This window comes from Anabrus simplex, chromosome 2, assembly GCF_040414725.1.
Source record: "Anabrus simplex isolate iqAnaSimp1 chromosome 2, ASM4041472v1, whole genome shotgun sequence".
NCBI lineage: Eukaryota > Metazoa > Arthropoda > Insecta > Orthoptera > Tettigoniidae > Anabrus > Anabrus simplex.
Genome location: NC_090266.1, coordinates 920102368 through 920116338, shown reverse-complemented (window position 1 = coordinate 920116338; position 13971 = coordinate 920102368).

Below are 13971 nucleotides of genomic sequence, written 5' to 3'. Positions count from 1 at the left end.
TGTTTACACGCAACTACAACATTCCTTGTACATTGCCATGATCATTTTTATTAATCCTTGTCCAATTCCTTTGTGCACCAGACTGTCCCAAACTTTTGTCTTGGGGGCACTGTCATCTGCCTTTCCAGTGTCAGTGAATGTCAACACCATATCATTCCCGTACTCCCATTGCCTTTCCATTAGTTGTCTCGTAATGAAAATGGGCCCTATTGTTGACCTTCCACTTCTGAAACCAAGCTGATTTTACTGTGTCTGAATTTCAACCCCCAACCTTATCCTACTTTCCAGTATCCTCTCCCCTATCGTAGCAACATGGGATGTCAGAGTAATTCCCCTGTAGTTCGTCAATACTTTCTTATCGCCTTTCTTGAAAATTGGGATGATTATTCCTTTTCGTCAATCCTCAGGGACCTCCTTATTCTCCCAGACAATCCTGAGAACTCGGATATGTCCACTGCAGGCATACAGCTTCAGCTGCCCTTATCATCTCCACTGAAATTTCACCTATTCCAGCAGATTTTCATTCTTTATTATACCCTTTATGACTTAAGTAAATGGATCAATCACATGAAAAATGGTCGATTACATAACTTACCTCCTTACCTGTCCACAAAAATAAGAATCCACCTAACTAGCAGCAGCCGAAGAAAATTCGTGTCGTTTTCTTGTGGCGAGAGTGTGATAGGACAGGTATACTACTATATTATTTTTTTTAAAGAGGAACTGAATTGATTTTTAACTATTTAATTGACAAAAGCAGAGTCAATTCAATAATCTCACATAATGACAATTATTTACAATAGGATGCACTCATGATGCGAAAACAAAATGCCAAAGACGGCGCACATTTAAAATTTTAAAAGATGATGGCGACGTGCTTACGGACGAGCTAGTAAACCGGTGAATGGGTCCTTCCCACACATTAGAACAGAGCATAGTATTAGGATTAGGGACGTTTCGCAGAAATAAATTTACCGCTGAAGTTCTCTTGCATCTGGGATATATTCACATATAAACAAAAAAACAATGACCGCTATAAAACCCAACCAAAAATAAGAAAACAAACACTGAAGCTACTTGTGGCACGATTCCACTGAAAAATTGGAGGAATATGAACTCGCATCCCCTGGGTAATCTTCACGTTTCCCGACAATCTAACGATCAAACATAAATTCAACCAGTACAAGTACACAAAGATATCACACATTCTGTACACACAAATGTGGACAAGCAAGAGGAAAGAAAAAAATCTCTGTCAAACAAATTAATCTCATCTGAAAAGAGAAGGAACGAGCTACTGCATGCTGTTTTTAAAAATGGCCGTCACCCCCTAGGGTGCGATAATTGTGCCAATGACCTGAAGGTGACGGGAGTATGAGGGACTCCCAGGCTCACAAAAAATTGTAAACAAACGCTAACACTGACCTCGCCTCGGCTGCCTTTGTGGTCTCGAAACCACACAAGGGCGTTCTGCTTCCGTCTTGTCTCGACAAGCATATGAGCCTCTACACAACTTCTTAGGACATTTTTTTTTTTTGCTAGTTGCTTTACGTCGCACCGACACAGATAGGTCTTATGGCGACGATGGGACAGGAAAGGGCTAGGAGTGGGAAGGAAGCGGCCGTGGCCTTAATTAAGGTACAGCCCCAGCATTCGCCTGGTGTGAAAATGGGAAACCACGGAAAACCACGGAAAACCATCTTCAGGGCTGCCGATAGTGGGGTTCGAACCTACTATCTCCCGAATACTGGATACTGGCCGCACTTAAGCGACTGCAGCTATCGAGCTCGGTCTCTTCTTAGGACTAATAAGGAACCAATTCTCATTCTAAATATCAGGCTCGTTTACCAGACCAGTTCTGGTCTAATTCATTTAATTAACAGTACTATCCCGTACTATTTTCTCTTAAAAACACAGCGTTCTACACATATGGCGTAACCTCAGGACCCAGGTTCGAGTCTATATCTTTGGCAGTGTGGAACTTGGTCAGAAATTTTGATGACATTGCTTAAAACGTGATTTTAATTTACTCAACAGACTTGAATCATAGTGAAAACATGCAGATAAATCATGCACATGCAGCATGCAGATACTACGTTACATTAATCTTTCTATCCTTCCTGATAAGCTTCCCTGAAATGATCCTTATTTACAACAAAAATGTAAGTCGAAATTTCAGCAGTGAAAAAAAGATCTTTTGACAAGATTTGACAACCTTTCTTTCGAAGAATTATTGAACTGAAAAAAAAATGTGATGGTGTACAGCAAGCATTACCATACACCCTTAGTTTTGCAGTTTCAAGTATTGACTTGTTACCAGGGGGGGTGTGTGTGCACGTGTGTGTGTGTGTGTGTGTGTGTGTGTGTGTGTGTGCACGTGTGTGTGTGTGTGTGTGCATGCACGCTAATGGTCTAAATAAGTGAATGATATATTATGAGATGGGAGTTTAATTTCACAAAATGACCAAAGTAGGAATAAGCACCAAATGAAGAGAGTCAATTTTTTAAACAAAAGTTAATTGCAAGTAAATCAAAAGACGAACATCTTTGGTGTTCTAAGCCATTCAGAAGGTTCAGATGTTTAACCATGCTGTACAAATATGAGTCGTCAGTGGTCTGCAATAGTTTAAAGTTGATCTAGATCAATGATATTTTTTTGTACACTGTATTTACATAATCATTTTATCCTACTCACCACAAATAGGATCACTTCCAAGGAAGCTTGATTTATTGACGAATTATGTATCCTTATTTCTTTAATGTCTGAAAAGTATTTGCAATATTCCCATTTTTGTTTGAAGCAGAAGGCATTCATCACTTGGATGTTTCCTGTATATATTGTAAATTTGTTTCATGTTAATCAAGAATGTCAGCTTTAGGAACGTTAAGACAAATATTCCTGTACTGGTGCAATCTTGTCACAGAATATTAGCGATGATCATCTGGTAATTTTTCATGATTAGTGCTTCTGTTTCCCACGTCACGCTTTTCAAACCACTGAGGTTTCACGCAGGATAACCTTTCTTGCCCGGGTCACCATTTCCCTCAATATTGCTTTTTATGGTAATTTGTGTCAGGATGTATATATTGTGACAAAACTAGGACGCTTTGCTGCATTTCTGCAAGGCTTTGGACATTGCATTATTTACGAGCACAACAGAGTACCTCCAGTTTGGTGATGAGGTCTACCCATTCAGTGATACGTCCGCATTTCAAAGGCCTGGTGTTGGTCAGTCCTTCGACGTCTTAACGAAGCAAATATATTTGAAAGAAATTCCACCTTTTCAGTACTGTAAAATCTGTATTTACCTATCAGAATAGAATTGGATTATAGTAAAAGCAAAGCAAAGTCATCTCCGTACAGGCCATGAAGGCCCCTTGAGGGGTGGAAGGTAAAGGCTGGAACATGTTTTGTCCCTTCTTTTGGGACATCTTCAGACACTTGTGTGATAAATATCATTCCAAAATCTATACATCAAGTTAGAATCACTTAACACAGTTCAATGCTCAGTTCAGTCACAGTAACTTGCAGTGTTGATTAAACATCTTCCATTTAATTCTTTTATTAACTCGTGAAAATCCTTACAACAAATGTTCCACATTTACAATTCCATAAGATCCATAGACTTTTCATCTAATGGCTTTATTGTGTCCTTACCTTAATTTTACATGTTCGTGATTGTGACTGAAGATGTTTCGAAAGTGGGACGAAATATGCATCACTAATATATTTTAATGTAGTCTTATGAAAAAAGACAATTTATGGTATTGTAAAAATGGAACATCTGTTGTAGGAATTTTCACAATTTAGTACTTTTTGACAATACAGGCTCAAATATGAAATTTATCATTTGTAATTCAATTCTTTGGAAACAAACTTTTGATGACGGTGGTGATCAGTCAGTAGGACCCATATGGGACAATAAAATTAACACAATTCTTATAGTTCACAGTATGTGACAAAACTGTGTCCTTAAAAAATACAGTTATATAATATGATATGAAGTTCTAACATGAATAATTTGTTTGTTGTGGCTGATTTTCATAAAATAGTCCATGGTAGCAATCTAGTTTTTGAAACTGAAAATAGTCCTTACAAGTTATGTTTGCAAAATTGTGACAATAGGTACAGTGGAATGTTCCTAGAAATTATGCTGTCGTTGCTAAGAGTAGAATGTTGGGAATCCTCTCAAAAGAATCATTAGAGAATATTCTTGAAGTATTCTATTATGCTGATAAAAGGTGTCAGGCAGATTGTTGATGCGTGCAGAAAAAAGGTTTAAACAGAAAGGAAGAAGAAATATGAGACGAACTGCAGAAAAAGGAAAGTAAAGAAATATAATGTACTTGACATTACTCGTTACCCCCCGCTGGACTCCTTTGGTGATCGGCGTTCTGGCAGGCTTGTGTAGGCCTGGAGGCGGATGCTATGCAGCAAGTGTTTGGTGTGACGAGGGATGACAGTTACATCACAAATTAGCTTAGGTTTACCTGTTCAATAAGATTGTCATTTGTATCATTTCTCTGATCAGTGAGGATGCAGATGTTTTTGTATATATTCAAGAGAGTGCCTATATTAGTCATGTGTAAAATAAACATATCTTCATTTATTGATGAAAAGGAGTGGTTTCATTCTGACATACAGATACAACTGTGTTTTATTTAATCGTGTTTTGTAGCATTAATGTATTTTTTACTATGTTGATAGTTTTATAAACAAGACTTCTTTTAAAACCATTATTGCAGGTATTTGATTGAATTGTTTGATCTCTTTTTGAAGGCTCTATGGATCAGACTAAAGGAAGTTGCTCGTTCTTGAAAACCAGGATCTTGAGTATCTTGCTTTATATAGTGAATAGTTTGTGTTGGCTTTCTAAAAATGTAAATGGAAAATATGTTGTTATTTCTAGTTATTGTAAGGTTTAAGAAATTTAATGATTTTTTGACCTCAGATTCTAATGTATATTTTATGAAGTGGTCTATTGAGTTAAGTTGCTCTAAATTGAATCACTTCTAATAGCTTGTTGATCAATTATTCCAAAGATTTCATCAACATATCTTACCCCCCACCAAAAAAGTATTCCTTCAGTGTTGTTGATTATCTTAAGCTTTTTCAAATTGTCAATGTAAATTTCAGTTAGCATACCTGAAGCTGGAGCGTCATGGGGAGGCCTACTTGTTGGTATATGATGGTGTTAAGAGAAAAATAATTGTTGGATAAAACAAATTTCAAGATAATCATAAAGTCGTCAATTTCCTGTCTAGTTAATCTACTGTGTTTGTGTAGGTTGTTTTTGACAAGTAGATTGGTGTCTGTTACTATGTTTCATGTTAGTAATGTCAAATGCATTTCTAGTATAATGTGGCTTCAGTTTAAGGTTTATGGGAATATTATAAAATTACCAGAGTTTGAAATGGGAGATTTATTGAAGAAGGTGTAGTGTTTTTAAACTCTGTTTATGAAAAATCTTCAAATCTGTAAGTGGCGCTAGTTTTGAAGTTAACAATTGTTCTAATAGGGATTCCATCTTTATAAATTTTGTGTAATGCTCCAGCTAAGGGAATTCTAGGGATCTTATAGATGAGTGTTTGAGATTTCCTAGTCATTTTATATGAAAAGTTTTTTAAAAATCTGAGTTCCTTTTTTAAATTTTGTCAGTGGGGTCTTTATTTTTTTGAACGTGACATCGGAAAATTATTTTTTCTTTTTTCAATATCTTTTTGTATTTTTACAGTGGTGTTTCCTTTATTGGCTTTTGTAATTGTTAGATTATTTTCTCTGATACTAGATTTAAGGTTATTTTAGGTTTTATTAGGGAGGAGAGGTACTCCTTAAATTTTGTTCATTGATGAGATTGGTAAGTTTCTTATTGACATCAAACCTGCGGTTATCTCTGGTTTGAAGTCAAGAAAAATCTTTGCACTATTATGATGCTGGGGTAGCCATTTCCAAATTTAAAATACCAGCCATGCAACTGAATTAGAACCTATCTCAGTGTTACCTTGTTTGTATTTGTTCATAATAATTTTTCACAGAAATAATTTGATTTATCAACATTTCAAAACATTACTGAAACAATAAGATCTGGAATTGCATTGGGAAAATGTAATAAAAATGTTGAAAAATGTCTTGCTCACACAGTTCAGTTATTTACTACTCTCACCAAAAGAACTTAAGCATATTCCACATTCTGGTGCGTTGAAGTGGAGCTGATGTCATATTTAATGTGAAACTCAAAATAGTTAATACAACAAAAATGTACACTTCTCAGTAATTGTGGATCTAGCATGAAACGAAAATCACCCAGTATGTGACTAAACCAAATAAATTGAAGCCCTTTCTCAATTTGAACCCAAACAATGGACAGTTTTAAAAGCAGTCACATGAGTAGACTTATCAAGATTAATTGGATGCCGTTATGCATCATTAGACCAAGCGCCAAAAAGTTGATTTTGAGGTATTCGTGCATAACCATATGACCTATCTTTGTCAGTGTGACGTAAAACAAATTGAAAAAATAATTGAGGTATTCGCGTTTAACACTAGAACTGCCGGAGTGGTCAAAATGACCTCTACACTTTTTCAAAGCCTTATTTTGACCACATTTTCTGTCGTATTGCAAAGAGCTTCAGTGACTTTTCCTGATTACCGGTCAGAATTATCCGTATTAAATGTAATTAATTTTGCGTGATTGGTTAGAACGTAGGTAACGAGTATACCTAGAACCGCCGGAGCGGTTATTTTGACCGCTGTATTGATTATCATAATAAAATGTATTAGAACATGTGCTTATTCCTCTGTTTGAGATAACATTTCTTTATAATTATTCTCCCAGCAATAATGTAAGCACAACTATGAAACTCTGATAGTATATCTACGGCTATTGTTCATTCTCTTCTTTATTCATTTTTCTAAAGGCGGCCAATGGGTCACTCTCCTGAGAGTAGCCAACATTCTTCCGCTGTCACAATTCCCTAATGATATACGTTATTTTGATGTCAACATTACAACCTTGGTACTGAAATTTAGCAATTAGACTGCAATTATGCCTGGTGTAGGCCGAGAACTGAAAGTTTTCGATTGTTCTATTACAGCAGTAGAAAATGCGATAGGAAAAGCTGGAAGAAAGAAGTGACGCATCTACACAAGCCTCCCAGGACCAAGTAATACGTTACTAGGTACAGATGGCATCACGGAGTGGACTGTAGGAGAGTTTGTGAAGACTACACCTGGCAGGATGGCTTGTCACAACATCTCGAAAGAAAATCTTATTGATGAATCTATATTGAGACACATCAAATACTCTACGGAAACTGAAGCAAAACGCATATTAGGAGATAAATTGTGGAGTGTAAGTTTAGAAAACTGGAGGCATTCATTGGCTTAGTGTATGCTCGTGGTGTACTTGGAGCCAGTAGCACTATACCTAATGAACTCTGGTCTAAAAAGTGGGGGCCACCATTCTTCAGTGAAACAATGGGGAGGAATTTTTGTCGAGAAATCCAAATATTTTTGCGTTTCGACGTCAGAATTACAAGATTAGAACATTTGAAAACTGATAAATTTGCGTTAGTATCAAAAGTATGGAAGAAATTGATTGAAAATTGTCAATGTCTTATATTCCAGGTGAAAATCTGCCTGCTGATGAGCAGATTTTTCCAAGCAAAACAAGGTGTCCATTCTTAGAGTATATGCCCAACAAACCAGATAAAATTGGAATTAAATTTTGGCTTCTTGTGGACGTTGACTCAAAGTTTTCGTGCAATGAGTTTCCTTACCTAGGAAAAGACGATCTCAGACCACATGACGAGGCTCTACCCGAAAGTGTAGTAATGAAGTTGGTGGTGCCGTTTCAAAAGAAGGGGCGAAAAGTGACTACTGATAACTTTCTTTGCAACAGTGAAACTTGGTAAGAAGTTGAAGAGTAATGGTTCGAATATTGTTGGAACCATTAGACGATCAAGGAGAGAAATTCCTAAAGCTGTGAAGGTTATGAAAGCTAGTCTTTATGACTAAACTCTCCTGAAACATTCCAATGACACACTTACTGTTTATCAAGGAAAACGAAACAAGAACGTCCTTCTATACAGTACTTAGCACTCAGAAGTTGAACTTCAAGCTAATCCCAAAAGGATTCCCGAAACAGAAGACTTCTACTACAATACGAAATATGGCGTGGACATGGTAGATCAAATGGGAAGAAAATATAATGTTCGATCCGTTACATGTTTCATAACATTCTTGACTTGGCAGCTATCAACTCCTGGATGTCTGGCTCCATGGCTAAGAGGTAAGCATGTTGGCCTTTGGTCACAGGGGTCCCTGGTTCAATTCCCGGCTGGGTCGGGAATTTTAACCGAAATTGGTTAATTCCCCTGGCACGGGGACTGGGTATATGTGTCGTCTTCATTGTGTGTCCTTGGACACATCCCGGCACTAAAAGCCATACGCCATTTCATTTCAACTCCTAGATCATTTTCAAACATCGACAGGGAAGAAGTTCAGTCGCCGAAATGACATCCTGAAACTAGCAATGGAGCTTCGTGTGGGGTACATGGGATCGAAACCTAAGTCTGTGGATACAGAACCCGAATTTAGGAAGCCTGTGGAAGGAAATGTACAGAATAGGCAATGCCAAATGAGGAAATGCAGGAATAAGACAAGTTTTACCTGCAGAAAGTGCAAACAGCGAGTGTGTGGTTCTTGCTCAAAGGACATAACTAAGGTCGTGGTATGTAGTTCCTGCTTCTAAAGACGCAGGATTGCATCAGCGTGTGCGAATACACTGAAGGAAAAGGAGACAAATATGTTGTGGTACGTGGATTTGGCAAACAAGTTTCAGGTCATAAATTGCACTAAATGGAATGTTACAGTAATCCTGTTTTCTGATAAAGTGAGTAATAACTATTTTTACCGTTTATACTAAAGGAATTTGAAGTAAAAACAATGTTTGTTTTTAGATAAGTGTGTTTTATAGAAACGTTTTTGTGTTTGTAATAAATTAGGAAAATATTACATTTGCAAAACTGTTAAATATTTTGAATCTTTTCCATGTTAGATCCCATAATTAATGTTTTATAAACTTAGTAATACATATTTTAAACGATGATAATGAGTTACTATACATATTGAGCATAAAAATAATAATTAGAATACAGTGGTCAAAATGACCGCATCGGCGGTTCTAGGTATACAGTATGTTCCGGCGGTCCTAGTGTTAACTTGAGGTTTATGTGTAAATTTGAGCAAACCTAATTTTGTTAAACATTGTATTCCTGGTGTTGTAGGATAATAGATTGTACCTTCTCACCAGATTTCAACAGTTTTATACTCTCAGTTCATAGATTTTCTTGAAGAAATGGCGCATAGTTTACTGATGAAATTTAAGTATTTTTCACGTGCGAATAATGCATCACAATGCTACAACAATAACCCCTTACTGTTGAGTATCTACTGAGTAAGACTAAAAAAGATATGTGGCTGCAGTCGTGATTAAAACCTAAACCTCCTACTGTGTGAAGTGCTTGAACTATCGCGAGCCGCCCTACAACTCCGGCACATTTTTCAAGTTTAAGATGGAGAAAGTTTTTTGCTATTTGCTTTACGTCGCACCAACACAGATAGTTCTTACAGCGACAATGGGACAGGAACGGCTTAGGAATGGGAAGGAAGTAGCCATGACCTTAATTAAGGTACAGCCCCAGCATTTGCCTGGTGTGAAAATGGGAAATGTCAGGGCTGCCGACAGTGGGATTTGAACCCACTATCTCCTGGATGCGAGCTCACAGCTGCGCGCCCCTAACCGCATGGCCAACTCGCCCAGTGGAGAAAGTTTAGAAGGGGAACTATTCCCTAAAATCATTGCTATAACCACGTATTGATTTGACGAATCTCAACTGATCTGAGTCAAATACAAATGGTTAGAAGTGAGCCATGTAGTCTATACAACACAATGCATATTTTATTATGGATTTTCCTTACGATAGGCCTATTATATCCTGAGAGTACAGTACTGATGTGATATTTTCAAGCCTATGGGTAAGTTTTGTTCTGCTTTAGACACACATTAGTTGCTAAGTAGACTGGCAGTTTCTCGTAACATTAGGGGACGTTGACCCCTTTAAACAATCATCATCATCATCATCATCATCATCATCATCAGAACGGCAGTCCCTGAAACTAAGTAAGAGATAAGGAGGCCGAAATATGTGGTTATGATTACCTTATTCCAAACAAAATAAAGCGATTCTGAAAGAAAGTATAGACTTTTAACTACTTGTCTCAGTCGAACAGAACAGGAACAGAAAATGTGTATAAAATATTTGCTCCCATAAATTCATATAAAACATTGGACAGGTTCATTCAACCTCAAAATCGGGATCTCCATTGAATCCATCTATGCCGTCCATAATGTCAGAATCTCCTTGAAGTTTTTGGTTAAATTGTTTGGCATCTGCAAGTATTAGGTGCGTCAGTGACTTAAGGTCTCCAAGTTTGGCTCAGAGACAGGTTTTCCATTTGGCCACAAAAGTATTAATGCCTGATTGAAGGGAACTCTAGTTTCCCGTGGTCGTCCCAGTCTTGACGTATTTAGATTTACTTCCATATATTCACCATCAAATTTAGTTTTGACGTATATACTGAATGGCTGCAATTTCAAGAACTGGATTTCTTTGTAGTTTTTGCCAGTTTATCTTGCAAACCATGGACATCTGTTTCCCAATTCACGATCATTTTTTCAAGTTCTGCTGAACTGAAGAACGTGTCTTCCATCTGGTGAAAACCAATGGGGTTTTCTGTCTGCAGTTTCTCATTACGCTTACATAGTCTTCAGCTGTGTATAAACGCTGATGAAATTTGAGGGCACGCTAAATATCTGCAAAATCACTGCAACCATTATTTTGATCTGCATTTCAATGATTTGGCTCGTATTACCTAGCATAATATGTTAAAACACTGTTACAGTGACGCCTTCGCTATCCATACAGAAATATTACTTACGTTGCAGACTACCGTATTAGATACCATACAACAATCTCATTTTGATACTAACCTTAGAAAGTTCTTCTAGATTGATGCTCCGACATAACCATTCTAGAAAGCTACATTATTAGCATTATCCTTCTCCTTACTTTCGGACCGGGCGAGTTGGCCATGTGGTTAGGGGCACGCAGCTGTAAGCTCGCATCCGGTGGATTGTTTTCCGTGGTTTCCCATTTTCACACCAGGCAAATGCAGGGGCTGTACCTTAATTAAGGCCACGGCCGCTTCCTTCCCATTCCTAGGCCTTTCCAGTACCATCGTCGCGATGTAAAGGAAATAGCAAAAGAGAAAAAAGCCTTACTTTCGGAAGTACTTCATACATCGCTGAACTTTGTCACTTGATAAACCACTCAGTGTGTCACCATGTCAATAACTTAGCACTATCGTAAACGCAGGCTCCCTCGCTGTTATCCACAACGCAATGTGAGGAATGAGGCGCTTGGTCTAAAGATGCAAAATGGAATGTCGCATAGTCTACTGATGCAATTTACAGTTTAACTGATTCCCGCTATGTCGCTTAGGTTTTTTTTTTTTTTTTTTTTTGCTAGGGGCTTTACGTCGCACCGACACAGATAGGTCTTATGGCGACGATAGGATAGGAAAGGCCTAGGAGTTGGAAGGAAGCGGCCGTGGCCTTAATTAAGGTACAGCCCCAGCATTTGCCTGGTGTGAAAATGGGAAACCACGGAAAACCATCTTCAGGGCTGCCGATAGTGGGATTCGAACCTACTATCTCCCGGATGCAAGCTCACAGCCGCGCGCCTCTACGCGCACGGCCAACTCGCCCGGTGCTTAGGTTTTAAGTTTACTGACAACTAATGCCCTATTGTAAGATGGTGGGGACTTTATTATAAGTAGTTCAAGCTTTCCTCTACAAGATAGTGCTAAAATCTTAATTTTTTTCAAATGGCACTTAGTCTATTGATGCATAACTCCATCCAATTCTGAAGAATAACTTGGACCTTGTTTTTTCGTTATTATAAAATAGATCTGGTGCGTGCTTTTATTATAAGTCCCCTTACTTCCTCTCTTGCAGCTGGTTCTTTTTAAGTGACACCTGATCTGGAATTCACTGATTTGGCATGTATTACCTAGCATAACATGTTAAAACACTGTTACAGTGAAGCCTTCATTGCTTCCAGTCGAACAAAAATGTAGCCCTCTTCAATGAATTCCAAATATCGCAGGTTATTTCAGAAGATGTGTGATAAGCTACTGACTAGATCAGTCTTTTTTTTTTAATCTGTGCACATCGTCGCTATTTCTCACACTTAAGGATTTAAAAAATTGTTACTATGTGAACTTTTTAATAATCTGTATCATATTTTAATTTGTGTGTGAATTACAGACGAGGACAATCCTAGTTGTTACATATTAACTTGTATAAGGGATAGAACATTTGTTTTATAGCCTACGAATTTTGTTAATAATTTTAATCTTAAAATCATTTAATGTGGCTGAGGTTCATTTAAGTCAACACATGTCTTGCAATTGGATGGTTTAATAAATATTCAATTATGTAGTCAAATAAGATTATATGAAGTACTGAATAGGTATATAGGGATATTCCTTCTTTCATTGAAGAGCCCAAGTACCTGAAAGTTTGGGAGAAATTAAGAAGCTCCAGGACAAAGAGCCCTTGATGCTGTTACAAATAAAACTGTCCGTTTTGTTAAATTTATTTCAGGATGACCTAATAAATACTCGCACATATAAGCGCAGTTGTAATCAAGCAAGAATGGGCTACACTTACTCACTACTGCCTATTTACAAGTGTCTCTTCCTTATGGCATAGCAAGTGGTCCGGCTTGTTATTTACCTAGGGTTGGCTAAACTGTACTTTCACTTCCCAAAGTCGGTCACCTCATACAGCAGCTGTGTGTAGACCGCTGGATTTGAACACCGGGCTACAGGCTACACAACATACAGTGGCTATTCCTTGGTTCGACTCCAGAGGCACTCCAGTAATTCATGCAGTCACATGCAGTGAACAGCTAAGCAGCAACAGCTCAACAGTACTCAACAGCAGGACGATACTCTCAACAGCGAATATTAATACAGGTCCATTTTAACACAGGTCCATTTACCCTCACACTCATGATAGCAGCTTCCTTCGCTGACTCACGGGTATCCTCAGTCCACAGAAATAGACAAACGCTCAGTACTCTCAGTTAGTACTCAGTCTTCCGTTCCGTACATCGTCTCGAGCCCACCTACTCACAGGACTCTGACACCACAACTCCTTGTTCAGATCTTGGGACACTAGTGACAGCAATTACCTGTTATAATTGACAAATTTCATTATAGTGGCCCGTATTGATGTAATTTAAGAACTTTTGTTTTATTTAAAGTGCCACCTGAGCCGTCATCACTTCACAAGCGAAAACACACTGAGTCTCATTCTGACTTCACTACGGGGTCCAACATGGACTCCACCTCCAGCACCAACACTGACTCCACCACGGAGCGCAAATCTGACGGACTGTCTGCGGCTAGCCTCCCTTTTTATAGTTCGGATTATGTGAAACAAGACATTCGCGAGGTGGCTAGAGGCGGAGGTACACAGGTATGCAAGCAGCGAGAATAAAACTCGGAAATGCCAGCCATGCCCTACAGGCTGGCTGGGAGCTCACCGGTCGGCTGATTCATTAGTCCCTTCGAGTAAGTACCAAAAGGGGTTACCAGAGTTCCTGCACGTAACAGTGATTTTTTCCTGTGCCTTAATGTCGGAAAATTGTTGACTCGAAACTGTCCTCGCTAAGTGTAGTTAGACTCCCAGCCAAATAAAGTATCCATCTTAAAAGAAGCCAACTTTTTGCACCAGCACGATATACGATAATGCGAGACTGATTCGAGTGTGATGGTAACTCCAGGTAACCCAATGTCGTCCAGTCTTGTTTCTTGTCAATCACCCAGTTACCAGTTTC